Genomic DNA, 20,000 nt, shown 5'->3' with positions numbered 1-20,000 from the left:
CAGAGACAGAGACAGCGACAGAGACAGAGACAGAGACAGAGACAGAGACAGAGACAGAGACAGAGACAGAGGCAGAGACAGAGACAGAGATAGAGACAGAGACAGAGACAGAGACGGAGACAGAGACAGAGACGGAGACAGAGACAGAGACAGAGAAAGAGACAGAGACAGAGACAGCGACGGAGACAGAAACAGAGACAGAGACAGAGAGGTCGAGAGAGACAGAGATAGAGACGGAGACAGAGACAGAGACAGAGACGGCGAGAGAGACAGAGACAGAGACAGAGACAGAGACAGACACAGAGACAGAGACAGAGACAGAGACAGAGACAGATACAGATACAGAGACAGAGACAGAGACAGAGACAGAGACAGAGACGGAGACAGAGACAGAGAAAGAGACAGAGACAGAGACAGAGACAGAGACAGAGGCAGCGACAGAGACAGAGACAGAGACAGAGACAGAGACAGAGTCAGAGACAGAGACAGAGACGGAGACAGAGACAGAGACAGAGACAGAGACAGAGACAGAGACAGAGACAGCGACAGCGACAGAGACAGGGACAGAGAGAGAGACAGAGACGGAGACTGAGACAGAGACAGAGACAGAGATAGCGAGAGAGACAGAGATAGAGAGAGAGACAGAGATTGAGACAGAGACAGAGACAGACAGAGACAGAGACAGAGACAGAGACAGAGACAGAGACAGAGACAGAGACAGAGACAGAGACAGAGACAGAGACAGAGACAGAGACAGAGACAGAGACAGAGACAGAGACAGAGACAGAGGCAGAGGCAGAGGCAGAGACTGCGACAGAGACAGTGACGGCGAGAGAGACAGAAACAGAGACAGAAACAGAGACAGACATAGAGACAGAGACAGAGGCAGAGACATAGACAGAGACAGAGACTGCGACAGAGACAGAGACCGCGAGAGAGACAGAGATAGAGACGGAGACAGAGACAGAGACAGAGAGAGAGACAGAGACAGAGACAGAGACGGAGACAGAGACAGAGACAGAGACAGAGACAGCGACAGCGACAGAGACAGGGACAGAGAGAGAGACAGAGACAGAGACTGAGACAGAGACAGAGACAGAGATAGCGAGAGAGACAGAGATAGAGAGAGAGACAGAGATTGAGACAGAGACAGAGACAGACAGAGACAGAGACAGAGACAGAGACAGAGACAGAGACAGAGACAGAGTCAGAGACAGAGACAAAGACAGAGACAGAGACAGACACAGATACAGAGACAGAGACGGAGACAGAAGCAGAGACAGAGACAGAGACAGAGACGGAGGCAGAGACAGAGACAGAGACAGAGACACAGGCAGAGACAGAGACAGAGACAGAGACGGAGGCAGAGACAGAGACAGAGACAGAGACAGAGACAGCGGCAGAGGCAGAGAGGTCGAGAGAGACAGAGATAGAGACGGAGACAGGGACAGAGACAGAGACGGCGAGAGAGACAGAGACAGAGACAGAGACAGATACAGAGACAGAGACAGAGACAGAGACAGAGACAGAGACAGAGGCAGATACAGAGACAGAGACAGAGACAGAGACAGAGACAGAGACAGAGACAGAGACAGATACAGAGGCAGAGGCAGAGGCAGAGACTGCGACTGAGACAGTGACGGCGAGAGAGACAGAGATAGAGACAGAGACAGAGACAGAGACAGAGACGGAGACAGAGACAGCGAGCGAGACAGAGACAGAGACAGCGACAGAGACAGGGACAGAGAGAGAGACAGAGACGGAGACTGAGACAGAGACAGAGATAGCGAGAGAGACAGAGATAGAGACAGAGACAGAGGCAGAGACAGAGGCAGAGACAGAGGCAGAGGCAGAGACAGAGACAGAGACAGAGACAGGGACGGAGACAGAGACAGAGACCGCGATAGAGACAGAGACAGAGACAGAGGCAGAGGCAGAGGCAGAGGCAGAGACTGCGACAGAGACAGTGACGGCGAGAGAGACAGAAACAGAGACAGAAGCAGAGACAGACATAGAGACAGAGACAGAGGCAGGGACAGGGGCAGAGACGGAGACAGAGACAGAGACTGCGACAGAGACAGAGACAGAGAAAGAGACAGAGACAGAGACAGAGACAGAGACAGAGACAGAGGCAGCGACAGAGACAGAGACAGAACCAGAGACAGAGACAGAGACAGAGACAGAGACAGAGACAGAGACAGAGACAGAGACAGAGACAGAGACAGAGACAGAGACAGAGACAGCGACAGCGACAGAGACAGGGACAGAGAGAGAGACAGAGACGGAGACTGAGACAGAGACAGAGACAGAGATAGCGAGAGAGACAGAGATAGAGAGAGAGACAGAGATTGAGACAGAGACAGAGACAGACAGAGACAGAGACAGAGACAGAGACAGAGACAGAGACAGAGACAGAGACAGAGACAGAGACAGAGACAGAGACAGAGACAGGGACAGAGACAGAGACAGAGACAGAGACAGAGACAGAGACAGAGACAGAGACAGAGACAGAGACAGAGACAGAGACAGAGACAGAGACAGAGACAGAGACAGAGACGGAGACAGAGACAGAGGCAGAGGCAGAGGCAGAGACTGCGACAGAGACAGTGACGGCGAGAGAGACAGGAACGGAGACAGAAACAGAGACAGACATAGAGACAGAGACAGAGGCAGAGACATAGACAGAGACAGAGACTGCGACAGAGACAGAGACCGCGAGAGAGACAGAGATAGAGACGGAGACAGAGACAGAGACAGAGAGAGAGACAGAGACAGAGACAGAGACGGAGACAGATACAGAGACAGAGACGGAGACAGAAGCAGAGACAGAGACAGAGACAGAGACGGAGGCAGAGACAGAGACAGAGACAGAGACAGAGACAGAGACACAGGCAGAGACAGAGACAGAGACAGAGACGGAGGCAGAGACAGAGACAGAGACAGAGACAGAGACAGCGGCAGAGGCAGAGAGGTCGAGAGAGACAGAGATAGAGACGGAGACAGAGACAGAGACAGAGACGGCGAGAGAGACAGAGACAGAGACAGAGACAGATACAGAGACAGAGACAGAGACAGAGACAGAGACAGAGGCAGATACAGAGACAGAGACAGAGACAGAGACAGAGGCAGAGGCAGAGGCAGAGACTGCGACAGAGACAGTGACGGCGAGAGAGACAGGAACGGAGACAGAAACAGAGACAGACATAGAGACAGAGACAGAGGCAGAGACATAGACAGAGACAGAGACTGCGACAGAGACAGAGACCGCGAGAGAGACAGAGATAGAGACGGAGACAGAGACAGAGACAGAGAGAGAGACAGAGACAGAGACAGAGACGGAGACAGATACAGAGACAGAGACGGAGACAGAAGCAGAGACAGAGACAGAGACAGAGACGGAGGCAGAGACAGAGACAGAGACAGAGACAGAGACAGAGACACAGGCAGAGACAGAGACAGAGACAGAGACGGAGGCAGAGACAGAGACAGAGACAGAGACAGAGACAGCGGCAGAGGCAGAGAGGTCGAGAGAGACAGAGATAGAGACGGAGACAGAGACAGAGACAGAGACGGCGAGAGAGACAGAGACAGAGACAGAGACAGATACAGAGACAGAGACAGAGACAGAGACAGAGACAGAGGCAGATACAGAGACAGAGACAGAGACAGAGACAGAGACAGAGACAGAGACAGAGACAGATACAGAGGCAGAGGCAGAGGCAGAGACTGCGACTGAGACAGTGACGGCGAGAGAGACAGAGATAGAGACAGAGACAGAGACAGAGACAGAGACGGAGACAGAGACAGCGAGCGAGACAGAGACAGAGACAGCGACAGAGACAGGGACAGAGAGAGAGACAGAGACGGAGACTGAGACAGAGACAGAGATAGCGAGAGAGACAGAGATAGAGACAGAGACAGAGGCAGAGACAGAGGCAGAGACAGAGGCAGAGACAGAGACAGAGACAGAGACAGGGACGGAGACAGAGACAGAGACCGCGATAGAGACAGAGACAGAGACAGAGGCAGAGGCAGAGGCAGAGGCAGAGACTGCGACAGAGACAGTGACGGCGAGAGAGACAGAAACAGAGACAGAAGCAGAGACAGACATAGAGACAGAGACAGAGGCAGGGACAGGGGCAGAGACGGAGACAGAGACAGAGACTGCGACAGAGACAGAGACAGCGAGAGAGACAGAGATAGAGACAGAGACAGAGACAGAGACAGAGACAGAGACAGAGACAGAGAGAGAGACAGAGACAGAGACAGAGAAAGAGACAGAGACAGACATAGAGACTGAGACAAAGGGCAGGGACAGAGGCAGAGACAGAGACAGATACAGAGACAGAGACTGAGACAGAGACAGAGACAGAGACAGAGACAGAGACAGAGACAGAGACTCCGACAGAGACAGAGACAGCGAGAGAGACAGAGATAGAGACAGAGACAGAGACAGAGACAGAGACAGAGACAGGGACAGAGACAGAGACAGAGACAGAAACAGAGACAGAAACAGAGACAGACATAGAGACAGAGACAGTGGCAGGGACAGAGGCAGAGACAGAGACAGAGACAGAGACAGAGACAGAGACAGAGACAGAGACAGCGACAGCGACAGAGTCAGGGACAGAGAGAGAGACAGAGATAGAGACAGAGACAGAGACAGAGACAGAGACAGAGACAGAGACAGAGACAGAGACAGAGACAGAGACAGAGACAGAGACAGAGACAGAGACAGAGACAGAGACAGAGACAGAGACAGATACAGAGACAGAGACAGATACAGAGACAGAGACAGAGACGGAGACAGAGACAGAGACAGAGACAGAGATAGAGACAGAGACAGAGACAGAGATTGAGACAGAGACAGAGACAGACAGAGACAGAGACAGAGACAGAGACAGAGACAGAGACAGAGACAGAGACAGAGACAGAGACAGAGACAGAGACAGAGACAGAGACGGTGTGAGAGACAGAGATAGAGACAGAGACAGAGACAGAGACAGAGACAGAGAGGTCGAGAGAGACAGAGATAGAGACGGAGACAGAGACAGAGACAGAGGCAGAGGCAGAGACTGCGACAGAGACAGTGACGGCGAGAGAGACAGAGATAGAGACAGAGACAGAGACAGAGGCAGAGGCAGAGGCAGAGGCAGAGACTGCGGCAGAGACAGTGACGGCGAGAGAGACAGAAACAGAGACAGAAACAGAGACAGACATAGAGACAGAGACAGATGCACGGACAGGGGCAGAGACAGAGACAGAGACAGAGACTGCGACAGAGACAGAGACAGCGAGAGAGACCGAGATAGAGACAGAGACAGAGACAGAGACAGAGACAGAGACAGAGACAGAGACGGAGACAGAGACAGAGACAGAGACAGAGACAGAGACAGAGACAGAGACAGAGACAGAGACAGAGACAGAGACAGAGACAGAGACAGAGACAGAGACAGAGACAGCGACAGAGACAGAGACATAGACAGAGACAGAGCCAGAGGTGGAAACAGAGACAGAGACAGCGAGAGAGATAGAGATAGAGGCAGAGACAGAGACAGAGACAGAGATAGAGGCAGCGGCAGAGGCAGAGACTGCGACAGAGACAGTGACGGCGAGAGAGACAGAGACAGAGACAGCGACAGAGACAGAGACAGGGACGGAGGCAGAGACAGAGACCGAGATAGAGACAGAGACAGAGACAGAGACAGAGGCAGAGGCAGAGGCAGAGGCAGAGACTGCGACAGAGACAGTGACGGCGAGAGAGACAGAGATAGAGACAGAGACAGAGACAGAGACAGAGATAGAGACAGAGACAGAGACAGACACAGATACAGAGACAGAGACAGAGACAGAGACAGAGGCAGGGACAGAGGCAGAGACAGAGACAGAGACAGAGACAGAGACAGAGACAGCGACAGAGACAGAGACCGCGAGAGAGACAGAGATAGAGACAGAGACAGAGACAGAGACAGCGAGAGAGACAGAGATAGAGACAGAGACAGAGACAGAGACAGAGACAGAGACAGAGACTGCGACAGAGACAGAGACCGCGAGAGAGACAGAGATAGAGACAGAGACAGAGACAGAGACTGAGACAGCGAGAGAGACAGAGACAGAGACAGAGACAGAGACAGAAACAGCGACAGAGACAGAGACCGCGAGAGAGACAGAGATAGAGACAGAGACAGAGACAGAGACAGAGACAGAGGCAGAGGCAGAGGCAGAGACTGCGACAGAGACAGTGACGGCGAGAGAGACAGGAACGGAGACAGAAACAGAGACAGACATAGAGACAGAGACAGAGGCAGAGACATAGACAGAGACAGAGACTGCGACAGAGACAGAGACCGCGAGAGAGACAGAGATAGAGACGGAGACAGAGACAGAGACAGAGAGAGAGACAGAGACAGAGACAGAGACGGAGACAGATACAGAGACAGAGACGGAGACAGAAGCAGAGGCAGAGACAGAGACAGAGACGGAGGCAGAGACAGAGACAGAGACAGAGACAGAGACAGAGACACAGGCAGAGACAGAGACAGAGACAGAGACGGAGGCAGAGACAGAGACAGAGACAGAGACAGAGACAGCGGCAGAGGCAGAGAGGTCGAGAGAGACAGAGATAGAGACGGAGACAGAGACAGAGACAGAGACGGCGAGAGAGACAGAGACAGAGACAGAGACAGATACAGAGACAGAGACAGAGACAGAGACAGAGACAGAGGCAGATACAGAGACAGAGACAGAGACAGAGACAGAGACAGAGACAGAGACAGAGACAGATACAGAGGCAGAGGCAGAGGCAGAGACTGCGACTGAGACAGTGACGGCGAGAGAGACAGAGATAGAGACAGAGACAGAGACAGAGACAGAGACGGAGACAGAGACAGCGAGCGAGACAGAGACAGAGACAGCGACAGAGACAGGGACAGAGAGAGAGACAGAGACGGAGACTGAGACAGAGACAGAGATAGCGAGAGAGACAGAGATAGAGACAGAGACAGAGGCAGAGACAGAGGCAGAGACAGAGGCAGAGACAGAGACAGAGACAGAGACAGGGACGGAGACAGAGACAGAGACCGCGATAGAGACAGAGACAGAGACAGAGGCAGAGGCAGAGGCAGAGGCAGAGACTGCGACAGAGACAGTGACGGCGAGAGAGACAGAAACAGAGACAGAAGCAGAGACAGACATAGAGACAGAGACAGAGGCAGGGACAGGGGCAGAGACGGAGACAGAGACAGAGACTGCGACAGAGACAGAGACAGCGAGAGAGACAGAGATAGAGACAGAGACAGAGACAGAGACAGAGACAGAGACAGAGACAGAGAGAGAGACAGAGACAGAGACAGAGAAAGAGACAGAGACAGACATAGAGACTGAGACAAAGGGCAGGGACAGAGGCAGAGACAGAGACAGATACAGAGACAGAGACTGAGACAGAGACAGAGACAGAGACAGAGACAGAGACAGAGACAGAGACTCCGACAGAGACAGAGACAGCGAGAGAGACAGAGATAGAGACAGAGACAGAGACAGAGACAGAGACAGAGACAGAGACAGGGACAGAGACAGAGACAGAGACAGAAACAGAGACAGAAACAGAGACAGACATAGAGACAGAGACAGTGGCAGGGACAGAGGCAGAGACAGAGACAGAGACAGAGACAGAGACAGAGACAGAGACAGAGACAGCGACAGCGACAGAGTCAGGGACAGAGAGAGAGACAGAGATAGAGACAGAGACAGAGACAGAGACAGAGACAGAGACAGAGACAGAGACAGAGACAGAGACAGAGACAGAGACAGAGACAGAGACAGAGACAGAGACAGAGACAGAGACAGAGACAGATACAGAGACAGAGACAGATACAGAGACAGAGACAGAGACGGAGACAGAGACAGAGACAGAGACAGAGATAGAGACAGAGACAGAGACAGAGATTGAGACAGAGACAGAGACAGACAGAGACAGAGACAGAGACAGAGACAGAGACAGAGACAGAGACAGAGACAGAGACAGAGACAGAGACAGAGACAGAGACAGAGACGGTGTGAGAGACAGAGATAGAGACAGAGACAGAGACAGAGACAGAGACAGAGAGGTCGAGAGAGACAGAGATAGAGACGGAGACAGAGACAGAGACAGAGGCAGAGGCAGAGACTGCGACAGAGACAGTGACGGCGAGAGAGACAGAGATAGAGACAGAGACAGAGACAGAGGCAGAGGCAGAGGCAGAGGCAGAGACTGCGGCAGAGACAGTGACGGCGAGAGAGACAGAAACAGAGACAGAAACAGAGACAGACATAGAGACAGAGACAGATGCACGGACAGGGGCAGAGACAGAGACAGAGACAGAGACTGCGACAGAGACAGAGACAGCGAGAGAGACCGAGATAGAGACAGAGACAGAGACAGAGACAGAGACAGAGACAGAGACAGAGACGGAGACAGAGACAGAGACAGAGACAGAGACAGAGACAGAGACAGAGACAGAGACAGAGACAGAGACAGAGACAGAGACAGAGACAGAGACAGAGACAGAGACAGAGACAGCGACAGAGACAGAGACATAGACAGAGACAGAGCCAGAGGTGGAAACAGAGACAGAGACAGCGAGAGAGATAGAGATAGAGGCAGAGACAGAGACAGAGACAGAGATAGAGGCAGCGGCAGAGGCAGAGACTGCGACAGAGACAGTGACGGCGAGAGAGACAGAGACAGAGACAGCGACAGAGACAGAGACAGGGACGGAGGCAGAGACAGAGACCGAGATAGAGACAGAGACAGAGACAGAGACAGAGGCAGAGGCAGAGGCAGAGGCAGAGACTGCGACAGAGACAGTGACGGCGAGAGAGACAGAGATAGAGACAGAGACAGAGACAGAGACAGAGATAGAGACAGAGACAGAGACAGACACAGATACAGAGACAGAGACAGAGACAGAGACAGAGGCAGGGACAGAGGCAGAGACAGAGACAGAGACAGAGACAGAGACAGAGACAGCGACAGAGACAGAGACCGCGAGAGAGACAGAGATAGAGACAGAGACAGAGACAGAGACAGCGAGAGAGACAGAGATAGAGACAGAGACAGAGACAGAGACAGAGACAGAGACAGAGACTGCGACAGAGACAGAGACCGCGAGAGAGACAGAGATAGAGACAGAGACAGAGACAGAGACTGAGACAGCGAGAGAGACAGAGACAGAGACAGAGACAGAGACAGAGACAGAGACAGAGACAAACACAGAGGCAGAGACAGAGACGGCGAGAGAGACAGAGATAGAGACAGAGACAGAGACAGAGACAGAGACAGAGATAGAGACAGAGACAGAGACAGACACAGGTACAGAGACAGGGACAGAGACAGAAGCAGAGACAGAGACAGAGACAGAGACGGAGGCAGAGACAGAGACAGAAACAGAGACCGCGAGAGAGACCGAGATAGAGACAGAGACAGAGACAGAGACTGAGACAGCGAGAGAGACAGAGACAGAGACAGAGACAGAGACAGAGACAGAGAAAGAGACAGAGACAGACATAGAGACTGAGACAAAGGGCAGGGACAGAGGCAGAGACAGAGACAGATACAGAGACAGAGACTGAGACAGAGACAGAGACAGAGACAGAGACAGAGACAGAGACAGAGACTCCGACAGAGACAGAGACAGCGAGAGAGACAGAGATAGAGACAGAGACAGAGACAGAGACAGAGACAGGGACAGAGACAGAGACAGAGACAGAAACAGAGACAGAAACAGAGACAGACATAGAGACAGAGACAGTGGCAGGGACAGAGGCAGAGACAGAGACAGAGACAGAGACAGAGACAGAGACAGAGACAGAGACAGAGACAGCGACAGCGACAGAGTCAGGGACAGAGAGAGAGACAGAGATAGAGACAGAGACAGAGACAGAGACAGAGACAGAGACAGAGACGGAGGCAGAGACAGAGGCAGAGACAGAGACAGAGACAGAGACGGAGGCAGAGGCAGAGACAGAGACAGAGACAGAGACAGCGGCAGAGGCAGAGAGGTCGAGAGAGACAGAGATAGAGACGGAGACAGAGACAGAGACAGAGACGGCGAGAGAGACAGAGACAGAGACAGAGACAGATACAGAGACAGAGACAGAGACAGAGGCAGGGACAGAGGCAGAGACAGAGACAGAGACAGAGACAGCGACAGAGACAGAGACCGCGAGAGAGACAGAGATAGAGACAGAGACAGAGACAGAGACAGCGAGAGAGACAGAGATAGAGACACAGACAGAGACAGAGACAGAGACAGAGACAGAGACAGAGACAGAGACTGCGACAGAGACAGAGACCGCGAGAGAGAGAGAGATAGAGACAGAGACAGAGACGGAGACTGAGACAGCGAGAGAGACAGAGACAGAGACAGAGACAGAGACAGAGACAGAGACAAAGACAGAGGCAGAGACAGAGACGGCGAGAGAGACAGAGATAGACACAGAGACAGAGACAGAGACAGAGATAGAGACAGAGACAGACACAGATACAGAGACAGAGACAGAGACAGAAGCAGAGACAGAGACAGAGACTGAGACGGAGGCAGAGACAGAGACAGAGACAGAGACAGAGACAGAGACAGAGACAGAGACAGAGACATATACAGATACAGAGACAGAGACAGAGACAGAGACAGAGACAGAGACAGAGACAGGGACAGAAACACCGAGAGAGACAGAGATAGAGACAGAGAAAGAGACAGAGACAGAGACAGAGACAGAGACAGAGACAGAGACTGCGACAGAGACAGAGACCGCGAGAGAGACAGAGATAGAGACAGAGACAGAGACAGAGACTGAGACAGCGAGAGAGACAGAGACAGAGACAGAGGCAGAGACAGAGACAGAGACAGAGACGGAGGCAGAGACAAGGACAGAGTCAGAGACAGAGACAGAGGCAGAGGCAGAGAGGTCGAGAGAGACAGAGATAGAGACGGAGACAGAGACAGAGACAGAGACGGCGAGAGAGACAGAGACAGAGACAGAGACGGCGAGAGAGACAGAGACAGAGGCAGAGGCAGCGGCAGAGACTGCGACAGAGACAGTGACGGCGAGAGAGACAGAGATAGAGACAGAGACAGAGACAGAGACAGAGACGGAGACAGAGACAGAGACAGCGACAGAGACAGAGACAGCGACAGCGACAGAGACAGGGCCAGAGAGAGAGACAGAGATAGAGACAGAGACAGAGACAGAGATAGCGAGAGAGACAGAGATAGAGACAGAGACAGAGATTGAGACAGAGACAGAGACAGACAGAGACAGAGACAGAGACAGAGACAGAGACAGAGACAGAGACAGAGACAGAGACAGAGACAGAGACAGAGACAGAGACAGAGACAGAGACAGAGACAGAGACAGAGACAGAGACAGAGACAGAGACAGAGACAGAGACAGAGACACAGACAGAGACAGAGACAGACACAGATACAGAGGCAGAGACAGAGACAGAAGCAGAGACAGAGACAGAGACAGAGACGGAGGCAGAGACAGAGACAGAGACAGAGACAGAGACAGAGACAGAGACAGAGGCAGAGGCAGAGAGGTCGAGAGAGACAGAGATAGAGACGGAGACAGAGACAGAGACAGAGACAGAGACAGCGGCAGAGGCAGAGAGGTCGAGAGAGACAGAGATATAGACGGAGACAGAGACAGAGACAGAGACGGCGAGAGAGACAGAGACAGAGACAGAGACAGATACAGAGACAGAGACAGAGACAGAGGCAGGGACAGAGGCAGAGACAGAGACAGAGACAGAGACAGCGACAGAGACAGAGACCGCGAGAGAGACAGAGATAGAGACAGAGACAGAGACAGAGACAGCGAGAGAGACAGAGATAGAGACAGAGACAGAGACAGAGACAGAGACAGAGACAGAGACAGAGACAGAGACTGCGACAGAGACAGAGACCGCGAGAGAGACAGAGATAGAGACAGAGACAGAGACAGAGACTGAGACAGCGAGAGAGACAGAGACAGAGACAGAGACAGAGACAGAGACAGAGACAAAGACAGAGGCAGAGAGAGAGACGGCGAGAGAGACAGAGATAGAGACAGAGACAGAGACAGAGACAGAGATAGAGACAGAGACAGAGACAGACACAGATACAGAGGCAGAGACAGAGACAGAAGCAGAGACAGAGACAGAGACAGAGACGGAGGCAGAGACAGAGACAGAGACAGAGACAGAGACAGAGACAGAGACAGAGACAGATACAGATACAGAGACAGAGACAGATACAGAGACAGAGACAGATACAGAGACAGATACAGAGACAGAGACAGATACAGAGACAGAGACAGAGACAGAGACAGAGACAGAGGCAGAGGCAGAGGCAGAGGCAGAGGCAGAGACTGCGACAGAGACAGTGACGGCGAGAGAGACAGAGATAGAGACAGAGACAGAGACAGAGACAGAGACAGAGACAGAGACGGAGACAGAGACAGAGACAGAGACAGCGACAGAGACAGAGACATAGACAGAGACAGAGCCAGAGGTGGAAACAGAGACAGAGACAGCGAGAGAGATAGAGATAGAGGCAGAGACAGAGACAGAGACAGAGGTAGAGGCAGCGGCAGAGGCAGAGACTGCGACAGAGACAGTGACGGCGAGAGAGACAGAGACAGAGACAGCGACAGAGACAGAGACAGGGACGGAGGCAGAGACAGAGACCGAGATAGAGACAGAGACAGAGACAGAGACAGAGGCAGAGGCAGAGGCAGAGGCAGAGACTGCGACAGAGACAGTGACGGCGAGAGAGACAGAGATAGAGACAGAGACGGCGAGAGAGACAGAGATAGAGACAGAGACAGAGACAGAGACAGAGACAGAGATAGAGACAGAGACAGAGACAGACACAGGTACAGAGACAGGGACAGAGACAGAAGCAGAGACAGAGACAGAGACAGAGACGGAGGCAGAGACAGAGACAGAAACAGAGACCGCGAGAGAGACAGAGATAGAGACAGAGACAGAGACAGAGACTGAGACAGCGAGAGAGACAGAGACAGAGACAGAGACAGAGACAGAGACAGAGAAAGAGACAGAGACAGACATAGAGACTGAGACAAAGGGCAGGGACAGAGGCAGAGACAGAGACAGATACAGAGACAGAGACTGAGACAGAGACAGAGACAGAGACAGAGACAGAGACAGAGACAGAGACTCCGACAGAGACAGAGACAGCGAGAGAGACAGAGATAGAGACAGAGACAGAGACAGAGACAGAGACAGGGACAGAGACAGAGACAGAGACAGAAACAGAGACAGAAACAGAGACAGACATAGAGACAGAGACAGTGGCAGGGACAGAGGCAGAGACAGAGACAGAGACAGAGACAGAGACAGATACAGAGACAGAGACAGAGACAGAGGCAGGGACAGAGGCAGAGACAGAGACAGAGACAGAGACAGCGACAGAGACAGAGACCGCGAGAGAGACAGAGATAGAGACAGAGACAGAGACAGAGACAGCGAGAGAGACAGAGATAGAGACACAGACAGAGACAGAGACAGAGACAGAGACAGAGACAGAGACAGAGACTGCGACAGAGACAGAGACCGCGAGAGAGAGAGAGATAGAGACAGAGACAGAGACGGAGACTGAGACAGCGAGAGAGACAGAGACAGAGACAGAGACAGAGACAGAGACAGAGACAAAGACAGAGGCAGAGACAGAGACGGCGAGAGAGACAGAGATAGACACAGAGACAGAGACAGAGACAGAGATAGAGACAGAGACAGACACAGATACAGAGACAGAGACAGAGACAGAAGCAGAGACAGAGACAGAGACTGAGACGGAGGCAGAGACAGAGACAGAGACAGAGACAGAGACAGAGACAGAGACAGAGACAGAGACATATACAGATACAGAGACAGAGACAGAGACAGAGACAGAGACAGAGACAGGGACAGAAACAGCGAGAGAGACAGAGATAGAGACAGAGAAAGAGACAGAGACAGAGACAGAGACAGAGACAGAGACAGAGACTGCGACAGAGACAGAGACCGCGAGAGAGACAGAGATAGAGACAGAGACAGAGACAGAGACTGAGACAGCGAGAGAGACAGAGACAGAGACAGAGGCAGAGACAGAGACAGAGACAGAGACGGAGGCAGAGACAAGGACAGAGTCAGAGACAGAGACAGAGGCAGAGGCAGAGAGGTCGAGAGAGACAGAGATAGAGACGGAGACAGAGACAGAGACAGAGACGGCGAGAGAGACAGAGACAGAGACAGAGACGGCGAGAGAGACAGAGACAGAGGCAGAGGCAGCGGCAGAGACTGCGACAGAGACAGTGACGGCGAGAGAGACAGAGATAGAGACAGAGACAGAGACAGAGACAGAGACGGAGACAGAGACAGAGACAGCGACAGAGACAGAGACAGCGACAGCGACAGAGACAGGGCCAGAGAGAGAGACAGAGATAGAGACAGAGACAGAGACAGAGATAGCGAGAGAGACAGAGATAGAGACAGAGACAGAGATTGAGACAGAGACAGAGACAGACAGAGACAGAGACAGAGACAGAGACAGAGACAGAGACAGAGACAGAGACAGAGACAGAGACAGAGACAGAGACAGAGACAGAGACAGAGACAGAGACAGAGACAGAGACAGAGACAGAGACAGAGACAGAGACAGAGACAGAGACAGAGACAGAGACAGAGACAGAGACAGAGACACAGACAGAGACAGAGACAGACACAGATACAGAGGCAGAGACAGAGACAGAAGCAGAGACAGAGACTGAGACAGAGACGGAGGCAGAGACAGAGACAGAGACAGAGACAGAGACAGAGACAGAGACAGAGGCAGAGGCAGAGAGGTCGAGAGAGACAGAGATAGAGACGGAGACAGAGACAGAGACAGAGACAGAGACAGCGGCAGAGGCAGAGAGGTCGAGAGAGACAGAGATATAGACGGAGACAGAGACAGAGACAGAGACGGCGAGAGAGACAGAGACAGAGACAGAGACAGATACAGAGACAGAGACAGAGACAGAGACAGGGACAGAGGCAGAGACAGAGACAGAGACAGAGACAGCGACAGAGACAGAGACCGCGAGAGAGACAGAGATAGAGACAGAGACAGAGACAGAGACAGCGAGAGAGACAGAGATAGAGACAGAGACAGAGACAGAGACAGAGACAGAGACAGAGACTGCGACAGAGACAGAGACCGCGAGAGAGACAGAGATAGAGACAGAGACAGAGACAGAGACTGAGACAGCGAGAGAGACAGAGACAGAGACAGAGACAGAGACAGAGACAGAGACAAAGACAGAGGCAGAGAGAGAGACGGCGAGAGAGACAGAGATAGAGACAGAGACAGAGACAGAGACAGAGATAGAGACAGAGACAGAGACAGACACAGATACAGAGGCAGAGACAGAGACAGAAGCAGAGACAGAGACAGAGACAGAGACGGAGGCAGAGACAGAGACAGAGACAGAGACAGAGACAGAGACAGAGACAGAGACAGATACAGATACAGAGACAGAGACAGATACAGAGACAGAGACAGATACAGAGACAGAGACAGATACAGAGACAGAGACAGAGACAGAGACAGAGACAGAGGCAGAGGCAGAGGCAGAGACTGCGACAGAGACAGTGACGGCGAGAGAGACAGAGATAGAGACAGAGACAGAGACAGAGACAGAGACAGAGACAGAGACGGAGACAGAGACAGAGACAGAGACAGCGACAGCGACAGAGACAGGGACAGAGAGAGAGACAGAGACAGAGACTGAGACAGAGACAGAGACAGAGATAGCGAGAGAGAGAGAGATAGAGACAGAGACAGAGATTGATACAGAGACATAGACAGACAGAGACAGAGACAGAGACAGAGACAGAGACAGAGACAGAGACAGAGACAGAGACAGAGACAGAGACAGAGACAGGGACAGAGACAGAGACAGAGACAGCGAGGGAGACAGAGATAGAGACAGAGACAGAGACAGAGACAGAGACAGAGACTGCGACAGAGACAGAGACCGCGAGAGAGACAGAGATAGAGACAGAGACAGAGACAGAGACTGAGACAGCGGGAGAGACAGAGACAGAGACAGAGACAGAGACAGAGACAGAGACAGAGACAAAGACAGAGGCAGAGACAGAGACGGCGAGAGAGACAGAGATAGAGACAGAGACAGAGACAGAGACAGAGATAGAGACAGAGACAGAGACAGACACAGATACAGAGACAGAGACAGAGACAGAAGCAGAGACAGAGACAGAGACAGAGACGGAGGCAGAGACAGAGACAGAGACAGAGACAGAGACAGAGACAGATACAGATACAGAGACAGAGACAGAGACAGAGACAGAGACAGAGACGGAGACAGAGACAGAGACAGAGACAGAGACAGAGACAGAGACGGAGACGGAGAGAGACAGAGACAGAGACAGACACAGAGACAGAGACAGAGACAGAGACGGAGACGGAGACAGAGACAGAGACAGAGACAGAGACGGAGACAGAGACGGAGACAGAGACAGAGACAGAGACAGAGACAGAGACAGAGACAGAGAAAGAGACAGAGACAGAGACAGCGACAGCGACAGAGACCGAGACAGAAACAGAGACAGAGTCAGAGACAGACATAGAGACAGAGACAAAGGGCAGGGACTGAGGCAGAGACGGAGACAGATACAGAGACAGAGACTGAGACAGAGACAGAGACAGAGACGGCGTGAGAGACAGAGATAGAGACAGAGACAGAGACAGAGACGGAGACAGAGACAGAGACGGAGACAGAGACAGAGAAAGAGACAGAGACAGACACAGCGACAGAGACAGAAACAGAGACAGAGACAGATACAGAGACAGAGACAGTGACAGAGACAGAGACAGAGACAGAGACGGCGCGAGAGACAGAGATAGAGACAGAGACAGAGACAGAGACAGATACGGCGAGAGAGACAGAGATAGAGACGGAGACAGAGACAGAGACGGAGACGGAGACAGAGACCGAGACAGAGACAGAGACAGAGACAGAGACAGAGACAGAGACAGAGACAGAAACAGAGACAGAGACAGCGACAGAGACAGAGACAGAGACAGAGACAGAGACAGAGACAGAGACAGAGACAGAGGCAGAGACAGAGACAGAGATAGAGACAGAGACAGAGACAGAGACGGAGACAGAGACAGAGACGGAGACAGAGACAGAGAAAGAGAAAGAGACAGAGACAGAGACAGCGACGGAGACAGAAACAGAGACAGAGACAGAGAGGTCGAGAGAGACAGAGATAGAGACGGAGACAGAGACAGAGACAGAGACGGCGAGAGAGACAGAGACAGAGACAGAGACAGAGACAGACACAGAGACAGAGACAGAGACAGAGACAGAGACAGATACAGATACAGAGACAGAGACAGAGACAGAGACAGAGACAGAGACAGAGAAAGAGACAGAGACAGAGACAGAGACAGAGACAGAGACAGAGGCAGCGACAGAGACAGAGACAGAACCAGAGACAGAGACAGAGACAGAGACAGAGACAGAGACAGAGACAGAGACAGAGACAGAGACAGAGACAGAGACAGAGACAGAGACAGCGACAGCGACAGAGACAGGGACAGAGAGAGAGACAGAGACGGAGACTGAGACAGAGACAGAGACAGAGATAGCGAGAGAGACAGAGATAGAGAGAGAGACAGAGATTGAGACAGAGACAGAGACAGACAGAGACAGAGACAGAGACAGAGACAGAGACAGAGACAGAGACAGAGACAGAGACAGAGACAGAGACAGAGACAGAGACAGGGACAGAGACAGAGACAGAGACAGAGACAGAGACAGAGACAGAGACAGAGACAGAGACAGAGACAGAGACAGAGACAGAGACAGAGACAGAGACAGAGACAGAGACAGAGACAGAGACAGAGGCAGAGGCAGAGGCAGAGACTGCGACAGAGACAGTGACGGCGAGAGAGACAGGAACGGAGACAGAAACAGAGACAGACATAGAGACAGAGACAGAGGCAGAGACATAGACAGAGACAGAGACTGCGACAGAGACAGAGACCGCGAGAGAGACAGAGATAGAGACGGAGACAGAGACAGAGACAGAGAGAGAGACAGAGACAGAGACAGAGACGGAGACAGATACAGAGACAGAGACGGAGACAGAAGCAGAGACAGAGACAGAGACAGAGACGGAGGCAGAGACAGAGACAGAGACAGAGACAGAGACAGAGACACAGGCAGAGACAGAGACAGAGACAGAGACGGAGGCAGAGACAGAGACAGAGACAGAGACAGAGACAGCGGCAGAGGCAGAGAGGTCGAGAGAGACAGAGATAGAGACGGAGACAGAGACAGAGACAGAGACGGCGAGAGAGACAGAGACAGAGACAGAGACAGATACAGAGACAGAGACAGAGACAGAGACAGAGACAGAGGCAGATACAGAGACAGAGACAGAGACAGAGACAGAGGCAGAGGCAGAGGCAGAGACTGCGACAGAGACAGTGACGGCGAGAGAGACAGGAACGGAGACAGAAACAGAGACAGACATAGAGACAGAGACAGAGGCAGAGACATAGACAGAGACAGAGACTGCGACAGAGACAGAGACCGCGAGAGAGACAGAGATAGAGACGGAGACAGAGACAGAGACAGAGAGAGAGACAGAGACAGAGACAGAGACGGAGACAGATACAGAGACAGAGACGGAGACAGAAGCAGAGACAGAGACAGAGACAGAGACGGAGGCAGAGACAGAGACAGAGACAGAGACAGAGACAGAGACACAGGCAGAGACAGAGACAGAGACAGAGACGGAGGCAGAGACAGAGACAGAGACAGAGACAGAGACAGCGGCAGAGGCAGAGAGGTCGAGAGAGACAGAGATAGAGACGGAGACAGAGACAGAGACAGAGACGGCGAGAGAGACAGAGACAGAGACAGAGACAGATACAGAGACAGAGACAGAGACAGAGACAGAGACAGAGGCAGAGACAGAGACAGAGACAGAGACAGAGACAGAGACAGAGACACAGACAGAGACAGAGACAGACACAGATACAGAGGCAGAGACAGAGACAGAAGCAGAGACAGAGACTGAGACAGAGACGGAGGCAGAGACAGAGACAGAGACAGAGACAGAGACAGAGACAGAGACAGAGGCAGAGGCAGAGAGGTCGAGAGAGACAGAGATAGAGACGGAGACAGAGACAGAGACAGAGACAGAGACAGCGGCAGAGGCAGAGAGGTCGAGAGAGACAGAGATATAGACGGAGACAGAGACAGAGACAGAGACGGCGAGAGAGACAGAGACAGAGACAGAGACAGATACAGAGACAGAGACAGAGACAGAGGCAGGGACAGAGGCAGAGACAGAGACAGAGACAGAGACAGCGACAGAGACAGAGACCGCGAGAGAGACAGAGATAGAGACAGAGACAGAGACAGAGACAGCGAGAGAGACAGAGATAGAGACAGAGACAGAGACAGAGACAGAGACTGCGACAGAGACAGAGACCGCGAGAGAGACAGAGATAGAGACAGAGACAGAGACAGAGACTGAGACAGCGAGAGAGACAGAGACAGAGACAGAGACAGAGACAGAGACAGAGACAAAGACAGAGGCAGAGAGAGAGACGGCGAGAGAGACAGAGATAGAGACAGAGACAGAGACAGAGACAGAGATAGAGACAGAGACAGAGACAGACACAGATACAGAGGCAGAGACAGAGACAGAAGCAGAGACAGAGACAGAGACAGAGACGGAGGCAGAGACAGAGACAGAGACAGAGACAGAGACAGAGACAGAGACAGAGACAGATACAGATACAGAGACAGAGACAGATACAGAGACAGAGACAGATACAGAGACAGAGACAGATACAGAGACAGAGACAGAGACAGAGACAGAGACAGAGGCAGAGGCAGAGGCAGAGACTGCGACAGAGACAGTGACGGCGAGAGAGACAGAGATAGAGACAGAG

Source organism: Megachile rotundata, chromosome 3, assembly GCF_050947335.1.
Source record: "Megachile rotundata isolate GNS110a chromosome 3, iyMegRotu1, whole genome shotgun sequence".
NCBI classification, from domain to species: Eukaryota; Metazoa; Arthropoda; class Insecta; order Hymenoptera; family Megachilidae; genus Megachile; species Megachile rotundata.
The sequence above is the reverse complement of the archived record's forward strand: the minus strand, read 5'-3'. Positions refer to the sequence as shown.